The following is a 22,485-nucleotide window of genomic DNA, read 5'->3' on the forward strand; positions in this document are numbered from 1 at the left end:
TAGTGGCCACGCTGGAGGCCCGCCCGGCGTGGTGTCCGTCACTGCGGAGGTCTGGGTCTCAGGCATGGCTTCTGTCGGACCTATCGACTAACTCCTGTGCCACTCCGATGGCATCGAGGTTCCTTAGGGCTTTCGTGTGTCCTGAAGTGGTGTCACTTCCCTTAAATTCTGTTTCAAGTCCCAGAATATAGGGGTCTGGGTTTTTTTAAGGAATGAGATAAGGCCTTCGAACTGCAACTTGCTTGGGGCTGGTCGTTTGGGGTTTGGCGCGGTCTGGTGACAAAGCGTGCCCCATGCCCCTCGATGGCCTCCGGTCTGGGGTGGGGGGGTGAGCAGTGCAGCTCTGTTGACCTCTCCAGTAGGTTCCAAGAACGCACGTGTTTGGAGACTCACTTTGAAAAGTGAAAAACACCATGGCCCATAAATGCTCCTGGGTGACCGGGCCCTTGTGTAAAGGAGGTTGCCCACCGCTGGGCTGGGGGCGGTGCTGGCCCGCGGCCCGGGGACTCAGAGGGATTGGGCACGTCACTGTTTCTGCCCCAAGTGGCTCCTCGTGGTGCCAGCAGTGAGTGCCCTGGATGGAGGCAGGTCCACTTTGTGGGATCTAGTATATGGTGTAGGATCAAGACAGCGGGGTGTCGCTGTCCCCCACGGCTGCAGTGCGTGGGTCTGGTGTCTGAGGACCGGGGGACGGGGAATAGTCCTCACTGTGACCACATCTGGTACCCCCTCATTGTTGGCTTCCCACCTTCTGCTGGTTTGGAGCTCTAAGGCCCTGAGGGAGAAATGTCTCCCCTTGGGGACAAACACTAGGTCTGCTGAATTGGAAGAAGAGGCCACTGCCTGGCTGTCTGCACTCCTTAGATGCTGCTGTCCCCATGGCAGAGAGAGGGGGTTAGTCCACTACCCACCGAGGGGGAGGCTGTGTCAAGGAGGTGAGCACCTTCTAGACTCGGGAGCACGTCCTACGCTCAGGACAACCTCCTAGACTCGGGACCACCTCCTACACTCAGATCATCTCCTAGCACTCAGCACCACCTCCTAGACTCAGGAGCACCTGCTAGACTCAGGAGCACCTCCTAGCACTCAGGACCACATCCTAGCACTCAGGATCTTCTCCTAGCACTCAGGAGCACCTCCTAGCACTCAGGACCACCTCCTAGACTCAGGACCGCCTCCTAGACTCAGGATCTCCTCCTAGACTCAGGATCTCCTCCTAGCCTCAGGACCGCCTTCTAGCCTCAGAAGCGCCTCCTAGGCTCGGGAGCACCTCCTACACTCGGGAGCACCTCCTAGACTCAGGACCACCTCCTAGCACTCAGGATCACCTCCTAGACTCAGGACCACCTCCTAGCACTCAGGAGCACGTCCTAGCACTCAGGATCTCCTCCAGGCACTCAGGATCTCCTCCTAGCACTCAGGACCACCTCCTACACTCAGGAGCACCTCCTAGACTCAGAACCACCTCCTAGACTCAGGAGCACCTCCTAGCACTCAGGATCTCCTCCTAGCATTCAGGAGCTCCTCCTAGCATTGACGAACACCTCCTAGACTCAGGAGCACCTCCTAGACTCGGGAGCATCTTCTAGACTAAGGACCGCCTCCTAGACTCAGATCTTCTCCTAGACTCAGGACCGCCTTCTCTAGACTCAGAACCACCTCCTAGACGCAGGATCACCTCCTAGACTCAGGACCACCTCCTACACTCAGGACCACCTTCTAGATTCAGGACCACCTCCTGGCACTCAGGACCGCCTCCTAGCACTCAGGAGCACCTCCTAGACTCAACCACCTCCTAGACTCAACCACCTCCTAGACTCAGAACCACCTCCTAGACTCGGGAGCACCTCCTAGACTCAGGAGCACCTCCTAGCACTCAGGATCACCTCCTAGACTTAGGACTACCTCCTAGACTCAGAGCCACCTCCTCAACTCAGGATCACCTCCTAGACTCAGGATTACCTCCTAGCACTCAGGATCTCCTCCTAGCACTCAGGACCACCTCCTAGCACTCAGGTTCATCCGCTAGCACTCAGGATCTCCTCCTAGCACTCAGGAGCACCTCCTAGACTCAGGACCACCTCCTAGCACTCAGGATCTCCTCCTAGCACTCAGGACCACCTCCTAGACTCAGGTTCACCCGCTAGCACTCAGGATCTCCTCCTAGCACTCAGGACCACCTCCTAGACTTAGGAGCACCTCCTAGCACTCAGGATCTCTTCCTAGCACTCAGGATCTCCTCCTAGCACTGAGGAGCACCTCCTAGCACTGAGGACCACCTCCTAGCACTCAGGACCACCTCCTAGACTCGGGAGCACCTCCTAGCACTCAGGATCTCCACCTATCACTCAGGAGCACCTCCTAGCACTCAGGATCTCCACCTATCACTCAGGAGCACCTCCTAGCACTCAGGATCTCCTCCTAGCACTCAGGAGCACCTCCTAGACTCAGGACCACCTCCTAGCACTCAGGATCTCCTCCTAGCACTCAGGAGCACTTCCTAGACTCAGGGCCACCTCCTAGACACAAAACCACCTCCTAGACCTGGGAGCACCTCCTAGCACTCAGGATCTCTTCCTAGGACTCAGGAGCACCTCCTAGACTCAGGACCACCTTCTAGCACTCAGGATCTCCTCCTAGCACTCAGGAGCACCTCCTAGCACTCAGGACCACCTCCTAGACTCAGGAGCACCTCCTAGACTCAGAACCACCTCCTAGACTCGGGAGCACCTCCTAGCACTCAGGATCTCCTCCTAGACTCAGGAGCACCTCCTAGCACTCAGGACCACCTCCTAGACTCGGGATCACTTCCTAGACTCGGGACCACCTCCTAGCACTCAGGAGCACCTCCTAGACTCAGGAGCACCTCCTAGACTCAGGACCGCCTCCTAGACTCAGGACCACCTCCTAGACTCAAGATCACCTCCTAAACTCAGGACCACCTCTAGACTCAGGACCGCCTCCTAGCACTCAGGACCACCTCCTAGACTCAGGTTCACCCGCTAGCACTCAGGATCTCCTCCTACCACTCAGGACCACCTCCTAGACTCAGAACCACCTCCTAGACTCAGAACCACCTCCTAGACTCGGGAGCACCTCCTAGACTCAGGAGCACCTCCTAGCACTCAGGATCACCTCCTAGACTTAGGACCACCTCCTAGATTCAGGACCACCTCCTCAACTCAGGATCTCCTCCTAGCACTCAGGATCACCTCCTAGACTCAGGATCACCTCCTAGCACTCAGGATCTCCTCCTAGCACTCAGGACCACCTCCTAGACTCAGGATCACCTCCTAGACCAGGATCACCCTCTAGCACTCAGGATCACCTCCTAGCACTCAGGACCACCTCCTGGCACTCAGGAGCACCTCCTAGCACTCAGGACCACCTCCTAGCACTCAGGACCACCTCCTAAACTCAGGATCACCTCCTAGACTCAGGATCACCCTCTAGCACTCAGGATCACCTCCTAGCACTCAGGACCACCTCCTAGACTCAGGAGCACCTCCTAGCACTCTGGAGCACCTCCTAGCACTTAGGATCTCCTCCTAGCACTCAGGATCTCCCTCTAGCACTCAGGAACTCCTTCTAGCACTAAAGACCACCTCCTAGACTCGGGAGCACCCCCTAGCACCTAGGACCACCTCCTAGACTCAGACCACCTCCTAGACTCAGGAGCACCTTCTAGACTCAGGACCACTTCCTAGACTCGGGACCATCTCCTAGCACTCAGGAGCACCTCCTAGGCTCGGGAGCACCTCCTAGCACTCAGGACCACCTTCTAGACTCAGGACCGCCTCATAGGCTCGGGAGCACCTCCTAGACTCGGGACCACCTCCTAGCACTCAGAAGCATCTCTTAGCACTACCGTGTCCAACAAGAACCAGCCGCCCCCAGCAGTGACATGCAGGACCATTGAGGACTCGGGCCCTCGGGGGTGAAGGACTGACCGAGGAAGTCCTGACCGAGGGCAGGGAGACAGGGAATCGATCATGGGAAGGAGTTGTAGGCTAGCAGGTTCTCTGACCAGCTGTGGGAATGAGGACTGAAGCAGTCCTTCAGGACCTGAGTCTGCCGTGTGTTGTAAAGGGTTCCAGTGGCTGCGAATATAAAACGGGACTCTTGTCTGTGGAATATCTATAAATGTCTAGGTTAGAGCGCCTGGGTGGCTCAGTCGGTTATGGGTCTGCCTTCAGCTCGGGTCATGGTCTCAGGGTCCTGGGATCGAGTCCCGCATCGGGCTCCCTGCTCCACGGGGAGTCTGCTTCTCCCTCTGCCCCTCCCCAGTTGTTCTCTCTTTCTCTCTCAAATAAATAAAATCTTTTTTAAAAATGTGTAGCTTATGGTCCATACCCCCAGATTGCTCACCTCCCAGCCCAGTGCATTCTGAACTCGGAGGGCTACTATTGCAGAACCAGTGGTGGGCTCCGCATGGGAGAGGAGGTCGGGGCCCAAAGCAGATGAGACCCATACTCCTGGGGTCTCCTGAGCCCTGGCCCCTGTCTGGCCCTTTCAACTAGGCCTCTTCCCCATTGACCAAAAAGATGAATCGAGTCACTCACAATCCCCGAAATCTTTTGGTACCTACCTCTTTGAGTTGTCTGTCTGTTTGAAGATTTTATTTTGAAGTCATCTCTACACCCAGTGTGGGGCTGGAACTCATAACCCCGAGATCAAGAGCCACGTGCTCTCCCGACTGAGCCAGCTGGGCGCCCCACTTTGAGTTGTTTTGAGAATGTGTGTGCTAATCCCTGCAAAATACTTCGTGTGGCCCCGACCCTGATATGCCCTCAATAAATCTCAGCCATTACCTCTAAGGTCCCAGAAAACATTTAGCTGGGGTACAAGTCCAAAGAGGAAGCCCCAAATGAAAAAGGGGAGCCCAAGGACCGGGGCAAAGACACCAATCTTGTGCTTGGGACAGTCTCAGGAGGAAGAGGCCAAGGCTGAAAAGGGGCCAGGTACTCCTTGCAATTCCTCATGAGACCTCGCCAGGACACTGGCCTTCCCAGTCCGTGGGGCCTCGTCCTCCCATGCCGTCGCCCCCGCCCTGCCATCCGTTTGGCCCAAAAGCACCAGACTCCAACGCTGCCCCCACCAAGGCCCGGCCCCACTTCCAGGAGGGCCTGCTGGGGCTCAGAATAGCCCAGCTGCTGCCTCAGCAGATGGCCAGGCTAATTTTAGCCACGCGGTGCTCACCCGGGGGCCAGGCTGGGCCTTTGAGATTTGAATAAGCCAGTGTGCTGCTTTGGTTTGGAGCCAATAACAAAGCTTTGAGTTGTTGTGATCTGTGTGTCTGCCTAGCCCTTTACAGTCATTCCAGAAATACACTGTTTAGACGATTTTGTTTCTCTGAACCAGCAAGAGCCCAAACTACGGAGCTAGCAGGTGGTGAAGCCTGTGGGGGTGCCGGGGATGAACCGGGAGACTGAGTGCTGACGGACAGGTGGCAGGTCCTCGGTGTTCCCAGGCACCCTGGCTCTCTTGCTCTCTTGGCCAAAATGAAAGAAGCAAGCCGGCTTCTTAGCTCCCCGGCTCCTTGTCAGGACCACTCCTGCATTTTGATGCTGTGGAAGGAGAGATCCGGAAGTCATCAGCCACACGTGCCAGCAAGGACCTGGGCACAACCTAGTGTGAAGTCAGCAGATGTAGGACCTGAGGCTTGCGGAAACAGCAGACTCCACCCAAGGGCCCGACACAGGTTAGCCTTGAGCTGGTCTGGGGACGCCTGGGTGGCTTAGTCGGTGAAGCGTCTGCCTTCGGCTCAGGTCATGATCCCAGGGTCCTGGGATCGAGCCTCGCATCGGGCTCCCTGCTCGGCGGGAAGCCTGCTTCTCCCCCTCCCACTCCCCCTGCTTGTGTTCCCTCTCTCGCTGTGTCTCTCTCTGTCAAAAAAAATAATAAAAAATTAAATTAAATTAAAATTAAAAAATAAATAGTTCAGAGAGGGCATCTTTCTCCTGCCCCCATTAGAACATCCTGTAGGCAGGCCCTGTGCCTCTTCCATAAAGACAGATGGCCTTTCACACCCCACGATGACTCAGAGATTCACACAGTTTCAACTTCTTTCCACGCACCGAGCCCGGACATGGCTGCAGGTTCTAAGAGTCAGAGAACTCTTCTCAGACTGTTTCCTCTGCGTGCCTGTAGTGTTGTGAAGTCTCCCTCATAACTTCAATCCGACTGCACACCATTTAATTTCACCCTCGCACCAATCCTGGGAAACTGAGGCACGGTGTGGTGGAGTGACTTGCCCAAGGCCGTACAGCTAAGTACATGACTTGGCTAAGTTCTAAACATGACTTTCGTTGCCTGACCCCTACACAGATCCTGCTGGGTGGGGGACCAAGCGAGAACCCTCCTCACCCAACCCAAGGCCAGCAACAGATGACCACTGCTCAGTCACTTGTACAAGGAAGCTTCTGGGGGTGATGGAGACGCTACGGATCCTGATTGTGGCATCATAATCACTGAGTTGCACACTTTAAATAGATGCAGCTTATCGTAATTAAGTGACCCTTCAATACAGTTGATTTTTAATCTTTTTGATTTTTTTTTTAAGTAGGCCCCACAGCCAGCATGGAGCCCAACGTGGGACTTGAACTCAGGACCCTGACATCAACACCTGAGTTCAGATCAAGAGTCAGACGCTCAATGGGCTGAGCACCCCCAGGCGCCCCTACAGTTGATTTTTATTTTTTATTTATTTATTTTTTAAGATTTTATTTATTTATTTGAGAGAGAGAGAATGAGAGGTAGAGAGCACGAGAGGGAAGAGGTTCAGAGGGAGAAGCAGACTTCCTGCTGAGCAGGGAGCCTGATGCGGGACTCGATCCCGGGACTACAGGACCATGACCCGAGCCGAAGGCAGTCACTCAACCAACTGAGCCACCCAGGCACCCCCCTACAGTTGATTTTTAAATACCAATGGGTTAAGTAGTCATAATGGCCTCTGTCCTCAGTGGCAAAACCAGAGCGGCGTCGGCGGCCGGACTGGACTCTGCGTGATGAGCTCGTGGGAGTCACCAAAGGGGACAGAGGTGTCCGGCAGATTTCCAGAGAAGCCACGTGACCCCCCCAAGGGGGAGAGAAGCCCAGCTCCTGACCCTGCTTCCCCCTTCCTGTTTCCCACAGAGCCCGAGCCCCTCTGTTTCCTTCCCTGTGGACTCCCACACACTGGCTTTGAGCCCCCAAGCCGACGCCTGGGGCTGAGCATGGTCCCCGCCGGCTTCAGGGGCCCGAATCCTGGCTCGACCATCTGTGAGCCCCGGGGCCGCTCACTGACCTCTGCGCACCTCCTCTTCTTCATCTGGAAAGTGGGGTCCGCGGCACCGGCTCACGGGGTCTGTTCCAAGGACAGACGGGTCTCTTTTATCTCGTTTTCGCGAGTTAATGGGCGTGAAGTTCTTAGATCGGTGCCTGGTACACGCTTGTTGGCGTGTGGCCACGGCAGTGAGGACCACGTCCCCCCACCCTCAGTGGCCACGGCGTGATTCTGCCCCCCCCACTTGGAGGGGGTTCAAACATTTCTTTTTTTTTAAACATTTTATTTATTTATTTGACAGAGAGACACAGCGAGAGAGGGAACACAGCAGGGGGAGTGGGAGAGGGAGAAGCCGACTCCCCGCGGAGCAGAGAGCCTGATGCGGGGCTTGATTCCAGGACCCTGGGACCGTGATCCAGCAGAGGGCAGACGCCCAACGACGGAGCCACCCAGGCGCCCCGGGTTCAAACATTTCAACCATTGCACTTGCTTATCACCCCATCGACGTGTATTAGTTTTATTTAAATTGAAATTCGTTTTAAAATTTCTTCGATGCTGTGTCTTACATATTCGAAACCTGTATCATGCAGCATAATGCAATTCTGTGAGGGAAAAAAATTAAAAGATACACGCCTAGAAAAAATGCTTAAGAAGAAAACCGTGAGATGTAAAAGTAGTAGGTCTCTAGGTGGTCAGCTCACGGGGGATTTTTCTCTTTTGGGTTTTTCACTTCCCCCCGCTCCCCACAAGAAGCCTTTACAATCAGATCATAGAAACGATGAATATCTTTAATACGGTTGGGGAGTCTCTGCTTTCTGGCCGCACTCTCCTTATCCTTGCTGTGGACCACAGATGAGCCCTGGTCCCAGGTGCATTCCATCCCTCATCTTTCCTGAGTTTCCCCCGGCGGCGGGGGGTGGCCCCAGAGAACTCACTGTTGGGGGGGGGGGGCCCGCGGGCACCATAGCGCCTCTCTGCCCGGGTCCCCGGGCCTGGCCTTCACCTGCCGGCCCCCCAGGCGCCTCCGCACCAGCCAGGACTCCCTTACTCCCCAGAGTGCATGCCTGAAGGCTGGCCGCCAGGCTCGGCGCCCCCAGAACACTTCCTCCGGGCCTCACTGCCCACTGGGCAGATTTTCCGCACTTCCACAGGACCGGTTGGCTCTTCCGACTGGGAAGTTGGGTGGACCCCGAGGGGAGGGAGTCGGTGAGCTCTTCGGCTGATTTGGGGCTAGGGACAGCTGCGCAGGGGCGGGGTCCCCGCTGTAAGACCTGGCGAGCTTCTGGGGCTGAGGGGACTTCCCCACATAGGCCCTGGCTGTCAATAGGGACCGCTCCCATAAGGATCAGCAGGACACTCGTGTGGTGAAGAAGAAAGAGGGGAGCAGGGACGTCTGGGCTGACTCCTCAGCCCCCAAGGGGTCCTAGAGGAGTGGAGACAGGTGGAGGGCCCCAGCCTGGCCAAGGGTGTGCTGGGCCCGAGCAGTAGGGCATCCAGGATGGGGTCCCCAGCAGAGTCCCCGCCCTAAGTGCCCCCCGAGAAGGTGGCTTAAATCCCGGGCCTTCCCCCTTTAGGGGTGCTGCGTGTCCACTGAGGCTGCGGGGCACGGGGTGCACGCAGGGAGCGGTGGCTGAGCCCCACAGCAAGGACACGGGGCTTTGGCTTCTGCTGTGAGAGACAGTGTGGCACCTGCATCCCGGCGGTGGGCTCCTTGTCCCTTTTCCGCTGAAGAGGGAGGCCCGGCCACAGCCACACGGCTTTGCCAGCGCCTCGCGTGGACGCCGGCTCGCTGGGCGGTGCCTGAGTCCGTCCCTTCTCTCCACAGCCCCTGCTGGGGACAAAGGTGACCCGGCGGGCGGCAGGCGGTCACCCCGGCACCATCTCCGGGCCAGGAAAGACACCGGGCCCAGTGTGCCTAAACGCCTCTGCTCCGTGGGTATCTTGCCCCAGGTGCTCTGCTGAGGCCTCCAAGGCAGGTAACCGACTCTTGGAGGGCTTTCCCCTTGGATCTCTCAGGCCACCAGACTGACAAAGCCTTGTTACCTCCCGAAGCCTCGAAGCACCTCCCTCTCGGTTTTCAAGAGAAAATCGTTAGTAAGAGGTGATTTCGGACGCGCCCAGCTGCCTCAGTCGGTGGAGGGCGTGACTCTTGATCTTGGGGTCGTGAGTTCGAGCCCCGTCGGGTGTGGAGATGACTGAAAAATAAAATCTTTGAAAGAAGGAAAGAAATGATTTTGTAAAAAAATCTTGAGGGGCGCGTGGGTGGCTCCGTCGGTTAAGCGTCTGCCTTCGGCTCAGGTCATGATCCCAGGGTCCTGGGGTCGAGCCCCACGTCAGGCTCCCTGCTTGGTGGGGACTCTGCTTCTGCCTTTCCCACTCCCCCTGCTCGTGTCCTCTCTCTTTTCTCAACTAAATAAATAAAATCTTTTTAAAAAATCTTGAAAAACACCTGAGTCAAATATTTAAATATATTCTGTTCTTTGTTATTCCAAGAAACCCTCTTGGAACCACCACTTCGGAAATAGTTGGTATTTAATGGAAAGCAAATCAGTTACCGGGCTGAAATGAAATAAGGCGTCAGAGGATGGGTGAGTGGCTCTGGGCCCAGACCCTGAGAACCACCTCCCAGCCGTAGGGACAGGCCTGTTGGCCCCGTGTCAGCCCGGAGGGCTGTCTGGAAGCCTCAGCCCTCCATCCACAAACGTCAGGGGCTCAGCACCTCTGCTCTGCTTTAGAAAGAAACTGAGCCCCACGGTGAATGGCATGGATCTTGGATGAAACACAGAAGGCTGGGAGGGAAGGGAGGCGTGGAAGCCGGGACCCCAGCTAAGGCTGGAGCCAAGCCCTCGGGTGTTGGTTTTGGTGGTGTTACCTGTCCCTGCAGATTTCCCGATCACAGGTGGTAAGAGCCCATCTGTTGCTGGAGCTGGACGGGGCCTCGGGGTACTTAATGCAGGGATTCCGGGCCATCTCAACTTTTAACATGGAAACTTCTGTTGTATGTGGGAGTGTTGGTTTTAAAAGGCGTCCACAAATTCGTTGTGGATTTTCCCCTCGAACAATGAGAGCTAACTTGCCTTCCCTTCAACGTAGGCGGTATTCGGTGAATTGCTTCTAGAAAAACAGGGCCTAAAAGGCAGTGTGGCTGCCTCCTTGCCCTCTCTCTTAGTTGACTCTGGGGAAAGCCAGCTGCCAGGTTGTGAGGACACAGGCAGCCTCGGCGGCCGCATGAGAGAACCTCTAGGAAGGAGATCCTCCAGACCCAGGCGGGCCTGTGGATCAGGGTTCTCAGCCTTGGCACTGTAAACATTGGGGGCTGGATACTTTTTCTACGGGACAGAGGGTGGCTCTCCTGGGCCCTGCAGGGGGCTTAACAGCGCTCCTGGCCTCCACTCACTGATGCCAAGGGCACCTATACACACCCCTCGGTGACAATCCCAAATGTCCCCGGTGGGACAAAGTCACCCCCCGTTGAAAGCCACTGCAGCCCTGGTCAAGATCATGACTTCCTGCTCCGTGAATCACCCAGAATCATGAGGCAGAAGCACCCAGCTAACCTGCCCCACGGAAACTGTGAGGCAAGATACTATGTATAATACATAAAATATGTAATACATAATCAATACAATATATAGCATATATGTAATATATAAAGTTCTTGGGGGTGGTTTATTGTGCCGTCATAAATAACCAGCGGACATAGGAGTTTTTCAGAGGAAAAGAAGGGTCTTTACCTTTCTTCGGGTTCTCAGGGGGGCACCTGACCCCAAAAGGTTTAAGGATCCCAGATCTAGTCCAGCCTCCCCGCCGGTGTAAAAGTCCTCTTCACGGCATGCCTTGAGCGCTGGTCACACTAGGACGACTCGAATGGTCCCAGTCCTCCGTCCTAAGGTCGCTCAGCCCGTTGTTAACAAATCTGGCTGTCACGCACCGAGCCAAAACCTGCTGCCTGAGCTCCGGCCTGGGAGGCTGGCCGGTTTTTTCAGGTTTCCTCACCAGCTCCTCAGTCCCTGTCAAAACGTAGCTTCTCTGTGCCCTTCTACTCCTCCGCCTCTCTCTCTCTCTTCAGGCTCTTGTTAACGAGCGAACTAATTCTTGCTACTCGGAAAAGATCAGCTAGCAAAAGAGCGTGCATATCCTGTTTAGCACTCCTGGAAAGAAGAGTGTCAGGCCAATCATTTCTGGGAGTGCTCCCTGCTGGGGGAGGTCCTCGCTTGCGTTCAGGGCCTTTTCTCTTCACATGCCCTGAGATCATGGACGTGCGGCAGTTAGTTCCTGCCTGCCTGCAGCCTTGGGCTGCGGCGGTTTATGATCTCCTTCGCCGAGTCCGAGGACTCCGGCAGGCCTTGCTCCCGGACGGCCACCTTGAGGGCCCCTTTAGTCTCTGTTGCAGTCCAACAGGATACTGCCTCTTCGTCACAGGTCCAGCCCCATGACTACTAAAGCCAGCCGTTGTGGGTCAGAACCACTTGCCAGAAACAAAACAGATGCAGAAAGAGAAACCACAGAGCAGTGAACCTCTTTCCAGAATGCATCCTGCCAAGGAGAATGCAGGATTTTCACTGGCTGAGAGCTCATGCCCATGCTCATTGGCTCAGGGGGCACAGCACGGCCGGCTCTGCTTGGCTAAAAATGCATGCATGAAGGGGACTCTCGGAGCAGGGGAGAGAAAGTAATGCAATACTGTGAAAATGTGGGTGTGTGTTTGTAAAAGAAAAACATTTCTAAAGACAAGTAATTTTATATTGAGTGCTAGCGCGATGGCATTATGTACAAATATGCACATATATCTGCTCTCCTACTTAGACAATAGACTAACCAAATTAAAAGCATTTATCTCCTGGGGCACCTGAGTGGCTCAGTCGTTAAGCACCTGCCTTCGGCTCAGGTCGTGATCCCGGGGTCCTGGGATCCAGCCCCGCCTCGGGCTCCCTGCTCGGCAGAAAGCCCGCTTCTCCCTCTCCCACTCCCCCTGCTTGTGTTCCTGCTCTCGCTGTGTCTCTCTCTGTCAAATAAATAAATAAAATCTTTGAAAAAATAAATAAATAAAAGCATTTGTCTCCTGAAAAGCCGTAACAATTTATTCTAATGGTAGAACTTTTAGATGCCCTGTTTTGACTTTGGCCACTTCGGATAAACTTGACAGACTCTCAAAAGCAGTTGGTACGCTTGCCTGTCTCTCTCTCTCTCTTTTAGACTGCAGTCTTAGCAGGCAGGACCCATATTCTGTTTGTATTCTTCAGTCCTCCGTGTACAGTTAATGAGTTTGTACACTGCACAAGGATGCCCAGCCAGGGCTGAAATCCAGCCTGCTTCTCTAATCAAGCTCCACGACTTGGGGTTGTGTCTGCCCAGAGGAGTGTACTTCTTCTATTTTATCTGACCTATAGGTTTTCCTCATTCCCTAATAGTGCCCTTTGATTTCTCATCTCCTGAACATTGTGGGAACCCGATAAATGTTTGCTGAAAGAGGAAATTAATCAAAAATAAAATTGTTTTAATTAAAAAATAAAAATTTAAAAATTTTAAAAAAAGAGGAAATGAATCAATGAAAGAATGAATGGACATACTCTGCTTTCGGGGAGGTGATTTTTTTTTTTTGACCAGTCCAACAATCATTCCCCACTTTCCCTGCCCCACTTTTTTCCGTGCTACCCACCCCTTTCCCACTCCTCCACCCCCACCCTGTACTCAGGGTGAATCCTGAGGAGTCTAAGGCAGTGGTAATGAATCTTGGCTACGCATTAGGGATTTTTACAATCCCTATGCTCAGGGCCTATCCCAGCCCAGTTGAAGCAAACCGTGAGGAGGTGGGCATCAGGCCTCAGTGGGTCTTAAAGCTCCCCAGGTGATTCCACGCACATGAGGCAGGAGGTTGATAACCCGACACCACTGATCTAAGCCAGTCGTGGTGGTCCCAGTCCCCTCACTGGCACGCAGGGTAGGACAAAGCATGTGGCCCAATCCTGGCCCAGGAGGCTTGAGGGGAGGCCGCCAGGGGCTTTTGGAAAAGAGGTCCTCACTGCGGTGGGCCGGAAGAGGGTGGCTCCTTCCCCTGGGCTTTCTGCTGTCCGGGTGTGTAGACACGGTAACCAGCAGTCACGGTGAGAAGAGCTCTCTCATTCTTCAGGACAAGCTGATGTGCTGAGGAAGGCGGGCTGAGGGAGAGGGGAGGGGCCCAGGCCTGGTTATGGCCCCAAACTGCACGACCCCCAGCCTGAAGACACACCATTTCTTTACCGTTCAAAGTCATTTGAGTGAGGTTGTTCTGTTACTTAGAAAGGTACAACTGAGACAGTTAAGAGCTCTCAATATATAAAGGGACTTTAAAAGATTTACTTCATTGGAAGAAAAGTCCAATGAGAGCGTGTGTGTCTATGAGAGAGAATGCGGAAGAGAAAGAGACGGAGGGAGAGATCGTGTGTGCGTGTGCGTGTGCGTGTGCGTGTGCGTGTGTGTGTGTGTGTGTGTGTGTGTGTGTGTTCCCCCCTCCGGAGGAGAGCACAGGTGAGGAGCAATTGAGACACAACATGAAAGCAGAGGGGGAGAGGAAATAAAAAGCCAAGAGCTAAGGGCACCCGGCTGGCTCGGTTGCTAGGGCACAGGACTCTTGATCTCGGCATCGTGAGTTCAAGCCCCACATTGGGTGCAGAGATTACTTAAAAATAAAATCTTTAGAGGCAAGGGTCGGCCTTCGGCTCAGGTCATGGTCCCGGGGTCCTGGGTTTGAGCCCCGAGTTGGGTTCCCACCCGGTGGAGGGGGTCTGCTTCTCCCTCTCTCTCTGCTTTTCCCCCAGCTCGTGCTCTCTTTCTCAAATAAATAAAATCTTAAAAAAATAAAATCTTAAAAATATAAAATCTTAAAAAAAAAAGAAAGAAAGCCAAGAGCTATATATAGACAAAAATCCATATACACAGTTTGGGAGGAAATTATGCTTTAAAAGAGGAACTAGAGGGACGCCTGGGTGGCTCAGTTGGTGAAGCCTCTGCCTTTGGCTCAGGCCATGATCCCGGGGTCCTGGGACTGAGCCCCGCATCGGGCTCCTGCTTCTTCCTCTCCCTGCCGTTCTGCCTATCCGTGCTATGTCTCTGACAAATAAATAAATAAAATCTTAAAAAAAAAAAAAAAAAGAGAAACTAGAATCATAGACGAAGAAGCTGGAGGAGGCGCTAAATAACATGAGGACATAAAAATGCTGATGATCAGTAGAGTCGCAACACGGTTGCTGAACACAGAGGTCCAGGGGGGCAGTTAGAGCCCAGGAGCTAAGGTCGTAGGAGAAAGAACGAGTTCTAGGACCGGGGGTGGGAGCCAGGGAATGCACCAACAGTTAGTTATTAATACCCACTCTGTGTTTGCTCATGCAGCTGACACCACGAATCCAAGAACACTTGCGACCAACGTGCAAGGTTTCCTCTCAAGCCACTGGAGAGCACTCCATCCTGCACATAAGATGCATGTAGTAAATATTAGTTGGGGCGCCTGGGGCCCCCAGTGGGTTGAGCACCCAGCGCTTGGTTTTGGCTCAGGTCATGATCTCAGGGTCGTGAGATCAAGCCCCAGGTCGGGCTCCCTGCTGGGTGGGGAGTCTGCTTGAGATTCTCTTTCCCCCTGCTCTCTCTCCTCCCCATTCTCTCTCCCTCTAAAATAAATAAATCTTAAATAAATAGAAACGGGTTGAACCAACCAGAGGCAATATATGATCAAGCAGCAGATTGTTGGATTGAGGCTCTTGTGTCTTTGGGATGCAGAGGAAGGGAAACTGGCAGACTCGCTAAAGTGATTCTGGAAAGGACCATGGAACATAGGAGCCCGGTCTTGACATGTACAGAGGATTTACACGGGCAGAGAAAATGGGCAGAGGCTCAATGACATGAATTCTCAATCACGGACCCCTGGCAGTTGCTACAGGTCAAGTAATTCCTATCATTATGATCCAGAGACAGGTACACTATCGAGGCAGTCGAATTTGATGTGTGACTATTTGTTTTTAATTCGAAAAAGGCAAAGTATTCCATTCAAACAAAACTGTATGAAAAAGCTGGGAGTAATTAATAAAATCCTTGTGCCACTCTTTTCAATGTTAGCAGTTTTTATATTTTTACATGAATAAACGGGCACCATGTAGAAGCTTTGCTGAAAGAGACTTTGTGAAGCTTGGTCCTCCTTCTGTTGACAGACTGGACCCGCCACTGTCACTCTGGGGTGAGGGACACCAGCTTACTGGCTGTGAGATCCTGGAAAGTTTCCTAAACTCCTGGAACGTCAGTAAAATGAAGGATAATCACGGTGCTTCTCTCAACAGGTTGTGAGATTAAGGGAGAAAACTGCAGGTAGTGTTACCTAGTGACTAATATGTTGTGGGTATTCTGTAAATGGTAACTACAAGCTATCATATAAATGCAAAATAACCACTACCACGGGCATGCAGGTAGCCTAAGGCTTAAAATCAAAGAAAAAGATAACCAATAATTACCAAATAATCACCAAATAACCAAAGCAAGCTGCTATTAACATTTTGGCACATTTCTTTCTGGTCTGTTTTCCAGCTAAAATGTTTTGGTTGTAACCCTACTGTAAGGATAATTTTGCATCCTACTCTTCTGAAAGAAATTAAAATAAAATCTTAAGAAAAAAACAAACCCAAAGGTTTTCAATTGAGACAAAACCCCCAAAGTCCGAAAATACGGTTTTTCTTCTAACAGGTTTATTGAGATATAATTCATATACCATGTGTGTCACCTATTTAAAATGTACAATTCAGGGGCGCCTGGGGGACTCAGTCGTTAAGCGTCTGCCTTCGGCTCAGGTCATGATCCCAGGGTCCTGGGATCGAGCCCCGCATCGGGCTCCCTGCTCCGCGGGGAGCCTGCTTCTCCCTCCCCCTCTGCCCCTGCTTGTGTTCCCTCTCTCACTGTGCCTCTGTCAAATAAATAAAATAAAATCTTTAAAAAATAAATAAATAGGGGCGCCTGGGTGGCTCAGTTGGTTAAGCGACTGCCTTCTGCTCAGGTCATGATCCTGGAGTCCCGGGATCGAGTCCCACATCGGGCTCCCTGCTCAGCGGGGAGTCTGCTTCTCCCTCTGACCCTCTTCCCTCTCGTGCGCTCTCTCATTATCTCTCTCTCAAATAAATAAAATCTTAAAAATAAATAAATAAATAAATAAATAAAATGTACAATTCAATGGCTTTAGTAGAGTTGTGCAAACATCACTGCAGTCAGGCAATTTTAGAACATTTTCATCACTCCCAAAAGAAACCTTGTACTCTTTAGCAATCCCATACACCTACCACACCCCAGCCAATGGATGGTCTACTTCCTGTCTCTATTTGCTTATTCTGGACATTTCTTATAAATGGAATCATACAATATGTGGTCTTTTGTGACTGGCTTCTTTCACTTAGCATGTTTTCAAGGTTATCTCTGTTGTAGTATGTATTAGTACTTCATTTCTGAAGAATATTCTGTTATGTGGACATCGCTTTTTATTTTTTTTAAGATTTTATTTATTTATTTGACAGAGAGAGAGAGGGAGATATCACAAGTAACCAGACAGGCAGGCAGAGGGAGAGGGAGAAGCAGGCTCCCCGCTGAGCAGGGAGCCCGATGCGGGGCTCAATCCCAGGACCCCGGGATCATGACCAGAGCCAAAGGCAGACGCCCAACCATCTGAGCCACCCAGGCGCCCCTCATTAATTTTTTTAAAGATTTTATTTATTTGAGAGAGAGAAAGCATGAGTGGAAGCGGGGAGTAGCAGAGGGAGAGGGAGAAGCAGGCTCCCCGCTGAGCAGGGAGCCCGATGCGGGGCTCAATCCCAGGACCCTGAGATCATGACCTGAGCCGAAGGCAGACGCTTAACTGACTGAACCACCCAGGAGTCCCTGGACATCGCTTTTTAAAGCGATGGGTGGCTCAGTCAGTTGGGTGTCCGACTCTTGGTTTTGGTCAGGGTTGTAAGATCAAGCCCTACATCGGGCTCCACACACAGTGCAGAGTCTGCTTGAGATTCTCTCTCTCCCTCTGCCCCCTCCCGTTCACGCTCACTCTCTCTAAAATAAATAAATCTTTTTTATTTTTTAAGATTTTATTTATTTGTTTGACAGAGAGAGACCCAGCGAGAGAGGGAACACAGCAGGGGGAGTGGGAGAGGGAGAAGCAGGCCTCCCGCTGAGCAGGGAGGCTGATATGGGACTCGATCCCAGGACCCCGGGATCATGACCTGAGCCGAAGGCAGACGCTTAACGACTGAGCCACCCAGGTGCCCCCATTTTAGCCATTTTTACAAAAGACTTTAAGTCATCCCTATACTGAATGTGGGGCTTGAACTTACAACCCGCAAGGCCATGAGTTGCACATCCCACGGACTGAGCCAGCCGGATGCCCCCATTTTAAGCGTCTTTAAGGGTGGTGTTGGGTGGCATGATGTACATTCACACTGTTCTGCAGCCACGACCACCATCCGTCTCCAGAACTGCTCCATCGTTCCAAACTGAGACTCAGCACCCTCTACACATTTACTCCCCATGGAACCCCTATTCTATTTTCTGTCTCCATGAATGTGACCACTCTACGTACCTCATACAAGTGAAATCCTTATAACATTTGTCTTTTTGTGACTGGCTTATTTTATTCAGCATAATGTCTTCAAAGTTCATCCACGTTTGGGTGCATATTTCAGATAATTTCCCTCCCCCCCCTTTTTTTGAGAGAGAGGGAGCAGGAGAGAGTGGCGGGGGGAGGGAGAGAGAGAATCTCTAGTAGGCTCCACGCTCAGCACGAAGCCTGACACAGGGCTCGATCTCACAACACAGATCACAATCTGAGCTGAAACCAAGAGTCAGATGCTTAACCAACTGAGCCACCCAGGTGCCCCTCTTATATGTCATTTTAAATTGGAATACACAATTTAAGGGCCTGTGATGGATGTGTTATTGTCATACCACAGAGGGAGAAACTGAGGCAGGGAGAGGGGGCCAGGTTCCTGATTCTCTCACCTGGTCGATGTTGTCTTTGAACAAGTTTCCAGGTTGTTGGGAGAATCGAGTAAGCCAATGACTTAAACTCTCTCTCACAAATATCCAATAAAGAACCTCACTGAAGAGAATAGTTTCGTGCCTTGTTTGCATTCCCACAGTTAATATGTGGTCGCTATGGGGCTGGGAGACAGCTTCAGGCTTCAGAGTGTGAGAAGTCTCACATTTAAGGTTTTTGTTTAAAATGCATTTTATCAACTATCTATTAGAAAACCTGAAAGACTCCACCCCAAAACGCTGCAACTGATAAATTCGGCAAAGTCACAGGATAAAAAATCAATGTGCAGAAATCTGTTGTATTTTGGACACTAACAAAGCAGCAGCATAAAGAGAAAGAAAACAATCCCATTTACAAATGCACCAAAAATAATAAAACACCTAGGAATAAACCTAACCAAAGAGGTGAAAGACCCGTGCTCTGAAAACTACAGAACACTGATGAAAGAAATTGAAGATGACACAAAGCAATGGAAAGACATTCCATGCTCATGGATTGGAAGAATATTGTTAAAATCTCTCTAGTACCCAAAGCAATCCACACATTAATGCAATCCCTATCAGAATACCAGAGTATTTTTCACAGAACTAGAAGAAACAATCCTAAAATTTGTTTGGAACCACAAAGACCCCGAAGAGTGAAAGCAATCTTGGAAAAGCAGAGCTGGAGGCGTCACGATTCCGGACTTCATGTAATATTACAGAGCTGTGATCATCAAGACAGTGTGGTGCTGGCACAGAAACAGACACACGGATCGATGGAACAGAACAGAAAACCCAGAGATGAACCCACAACTCTCTGGTCAACTAATCCTCGACAAAGCAGAAAAGAACATCCAATGGGGAAAAGATAGTCTCTTCAGTAAATGGTGTTGGGAAAACTGGGCAGCAACATGCAGAAGAATGAGTCTGGACCACTTTCTTACACCAGACACAAAAATAGACTCAAAATGGATTCAAGACCTAAATGTGAGACCTGAAACCATAAAACTCCTAGAAGAGAACACACGGAGGAATGTCTCTGACGTGGACCATAGCAACTTCTTTCTAGATATGTCTCCTGAGGCAAGGGAAATAAAAGCAAAATAAACTAGGGTGCCTGGGTGGCTCAGTCGGTTAAGCGGCTGCCTTCAGCTTGGATCATGATCCCTGGATCCTGGGATCGAGCCCCACGTCCGGCTCCCTGCTCGGTGAGAGCCTGCTTCTCCCTCACTCTCTGCCTGCCGCTCTGCCTATTTGTGCTTTCTCTGTGTCAAATAAATAAGTAAAATCTTTATAAAAAAAAGCAAAATAAACTATTGGGACTTCATCAAACTAAAAAGCTTCTGCACAGCAAAGGAAACAACCAACAAAACTAAAAGACAACCTACTAAATGGGAGAAGATATTTGCACATAATATATCTGATAAAGGGCTAGTAACCAAAATATATAAAGAACTCACACAACTCAGCACCCCAAACCCAAATAATCATATTAAAATGGGCAGAAGACATTAACAGACATTTCTCCAAAGAAGACATACAGATGGTCAACAGACACATGAAAACATGTTCAACATCATTCACCATCAGGGAAATGCAAATCAAAACCATAATGAGATATCACCCTACACCTGTCAGAATGGCTAAAATCAACAACAGGTGTTGGAGCGAATGTGGAGAAAGGGGAACCCTCGTGCACGGTCGGTGGGAATGCAAGCTGGTGCAGCCACTCTGGAAAACGGTATGGAGGTTCCTCAAAAAGTTAAAACAGAGGGAAAAAAAAGTTAAAATAGAACTAGCCTGCAATCCAGTAATTGCACTCCTGGGTATTTACCCAAAGAAGACAAGAACACTAATTCAAAGGGACACATGCACCCTAATATTTACAGCAGCAACTACAATGGCCAAGATATGGAAGCGGCCCACATAATATATCCATTCCCATGTGTGATATATATACACAATGGGTTATTATTCAGCCATAAAAAAGAGTGAAATCTTGCCATTTGTAACAACATAGATGGACCTAGAGCGTATTATGCTAAGTGAAATAGGTCAGTCAAAGACAAATACCATATGATTTCACTCATATGTGGACTTTAAGAAACAAAACAAACAAAGGAAAAAAGAAAAAAGACAAACCAAGAAACAGATTCTTAACTCTAGAGAACACACTGATGGTCACCACAGGGGAGGCTGGTGGGAGGAAGGGAGAAACAGGTGATGGAGATGCAGGAGGGCACCTGTGCCGATGAGCACTGGGTGACTAGGGAAGCGCTGAATCACTCTATTGTACACCTGAAACCAATATTACACGGCGCTAACTATACTGGAATTTTTTTAAAAAAATAGTAAAGTTTAAAAAAACAACAAAAAATAAAATGCAGATTATCCAAAGAGCCTAAAATTACTTCAACAGCAGACCTGCTGTTATGTGTGAAAACTGCGTTCAGATAAAAGCTGGTGTGCTTTGGCCTAATGATACTTTGACCATGGGCTACTTTGCCACACTTGACTTCCATTCTCAGAGTTGACATTTTCTGGAACTCCTCTCCGTATTGGTATGACTTACCCCCACCTGCTGACAGCAGCAGGGATGAGTTGTTTTTGGCTTCTTAGAAGGTAGATCAGGATGTGTCTAGAAGGCACAGGAAGGGTTAAATTAGTGAAGTAAGGGTTACTTTGTAAAATTGAAGTTTTCACCACACTGTTCCTCTTCCTACCTCAGCAAGTGGCACCTAGTTTCCAAAAGAGAAACTGGTGGCACCAGGGAGACCCCCTATTGCAAAGTGGTGGTAGCAATAGCTAACATTTGAGCCCAATTGTGTGAGCAACTATTTTTTTTAAAGATTTTTTAAAAAATTTTATTTATTTGACAGACAGAGAGACACAGCAATAGAGGGAACACAAGCAGGGGGAGTGAGAGAGGGAGAAGCAGACTCCCCGCCGAGCAGGGAGCCCGATGCGGGGCTCCATTCCAGGACCCCAGGATCACGACCTGAGCCGAAGGCAGACGCTTAACCACTGAGCCCCCCAGGCGCCCCGTGTGAGCAGCTATTACAAAGCCTGTACATCTACCAACTCATCGAATCCTCAAAATTCTCTGTGATTATTTGCACTTTCCACGTGAGAATGTGAGGCACAGAGATTTAAGAAACAAACCTGCGAGGGGCCTTGGGTGGCCAAGTTAAGCACCCCGACTCTCTCTCCTTTTCTGATCAGGCAGTGATCTCCTGGTGGTGACATCGAGCCCCCAAACCCGCCCCACATTGGGCTTCTCGCTCAGCGCAGAGTCGGCTTGAGATTCTTTCTCCCTCTGCCCCTCCTGCTAGTGCTCTCTAAAATAAATAAACCTTTAAAAAAAAAAAAAGAAGAAGGAGAAACCAACCTGCATTATAGATTATACAATGGCAGCCAGAACCGCAACCAGGCCTTAGGGCCGCAGAGCGCGCCCTTTGAACGTCTCGCAGGGCAGGTGCAGACGTCTCTCCCTTCTTTGGCCTGCGCGCCCCGAGGAGCTTCCCCCCCACCAACCATACGTGTTTCCAGGGCCCGTGGCACCGCAATCCACTGCCCACATTTTTGTTCTAGAGCACAGATGCAAGCGGGCCACCCTGTTATCCAGAACCCTGCTTCTGCATCGCGCTCAGCAAGTCCCAGTGCTGAGCCCGGCCTCGGCTGCCTGCCCCGTCCGCGCTCCCAGTCCCTGGCATTCACCTGTGTTGTCCTGTCCTCGCCTCACTCTCCCCCCGACCCCCTAAATTCCCGGACGGGAAGTCTCGGGGCTCGCTAACATGTTACATGAACTGCTGACAAGCCACGGCGGCTTTATCACGGGACAGGGCCATCTCTCCCGCGGCGGGACGAGCTGTCGTCGCTGTTCCCGGAACACCTGGGGCAGGGGACCCGCCGCCACGCCGCTGACTCCGGTCGCCGGGCCGGCAGTGCCCTCCCCGCCCGCTACGAGGTCCTGCGGCGAGCAGAGCAGCTGCCCGGCGGCCGGCCGACATGCCCAAGTCGGTGACCCGGCCAGGGCCGTCCCGCAGGCTCCCCGCCGGCACGCCGGGGAAGGGCCGGCGGGGCCCACAGGTGCCGCCTGCCCGCCGCGCCTCCCCGTCCCCCGCGTTCCCCCCGCCGCAGCCGCAGCGCCGGCGGCGAGCCCCGGACGGCCGGGCGGGCCTCGGCCGCTCCCCGCGCGCTCCGGC

The 22,485-nt window shown here is 51.8% G+C and overlaps 1 long non-coding RNA gene across 1 annotated transcript; it reads right to left on the bottom strand.

Annotated features, from left to right (window-relative positions):
• Window positions 1-12,347: 12,347 nt before the first annotated feature.
• On the bottom strand, window positions 12,348-22,377 carry LOC113933088. The gene is made up of 4 exons (XR_003523236.1): window positions 21,443-22,377; window positions 20,853-20,918; window positions 14,614-14,707; window positions 12,348-13,422 (listed from the first exon to the last, which is right to left on the bottom strand). It is a non-coding gene; the product is annotated as an uncharacterized LOC113933088 (long non-coding RNA).
• Between the last annotated feature and the right edge of the window lie 108 nt (window positions 22,378-22,485).

The sequence above is a fragment of the Zalophus californianus genome, chromosome 10, assembly GCF_009762305.2.
Source record: "Zalophus californianus isolate mZalCal1 chromosome 10, mZalCal1.pri.v2, whole genome shotgun sequence".
Lineage (NCBI taxonomy): Eukaryota > Metazoa > Chordata > Mammalia > Carnivora > Otariidae > Zalophus > Zalophus californianus.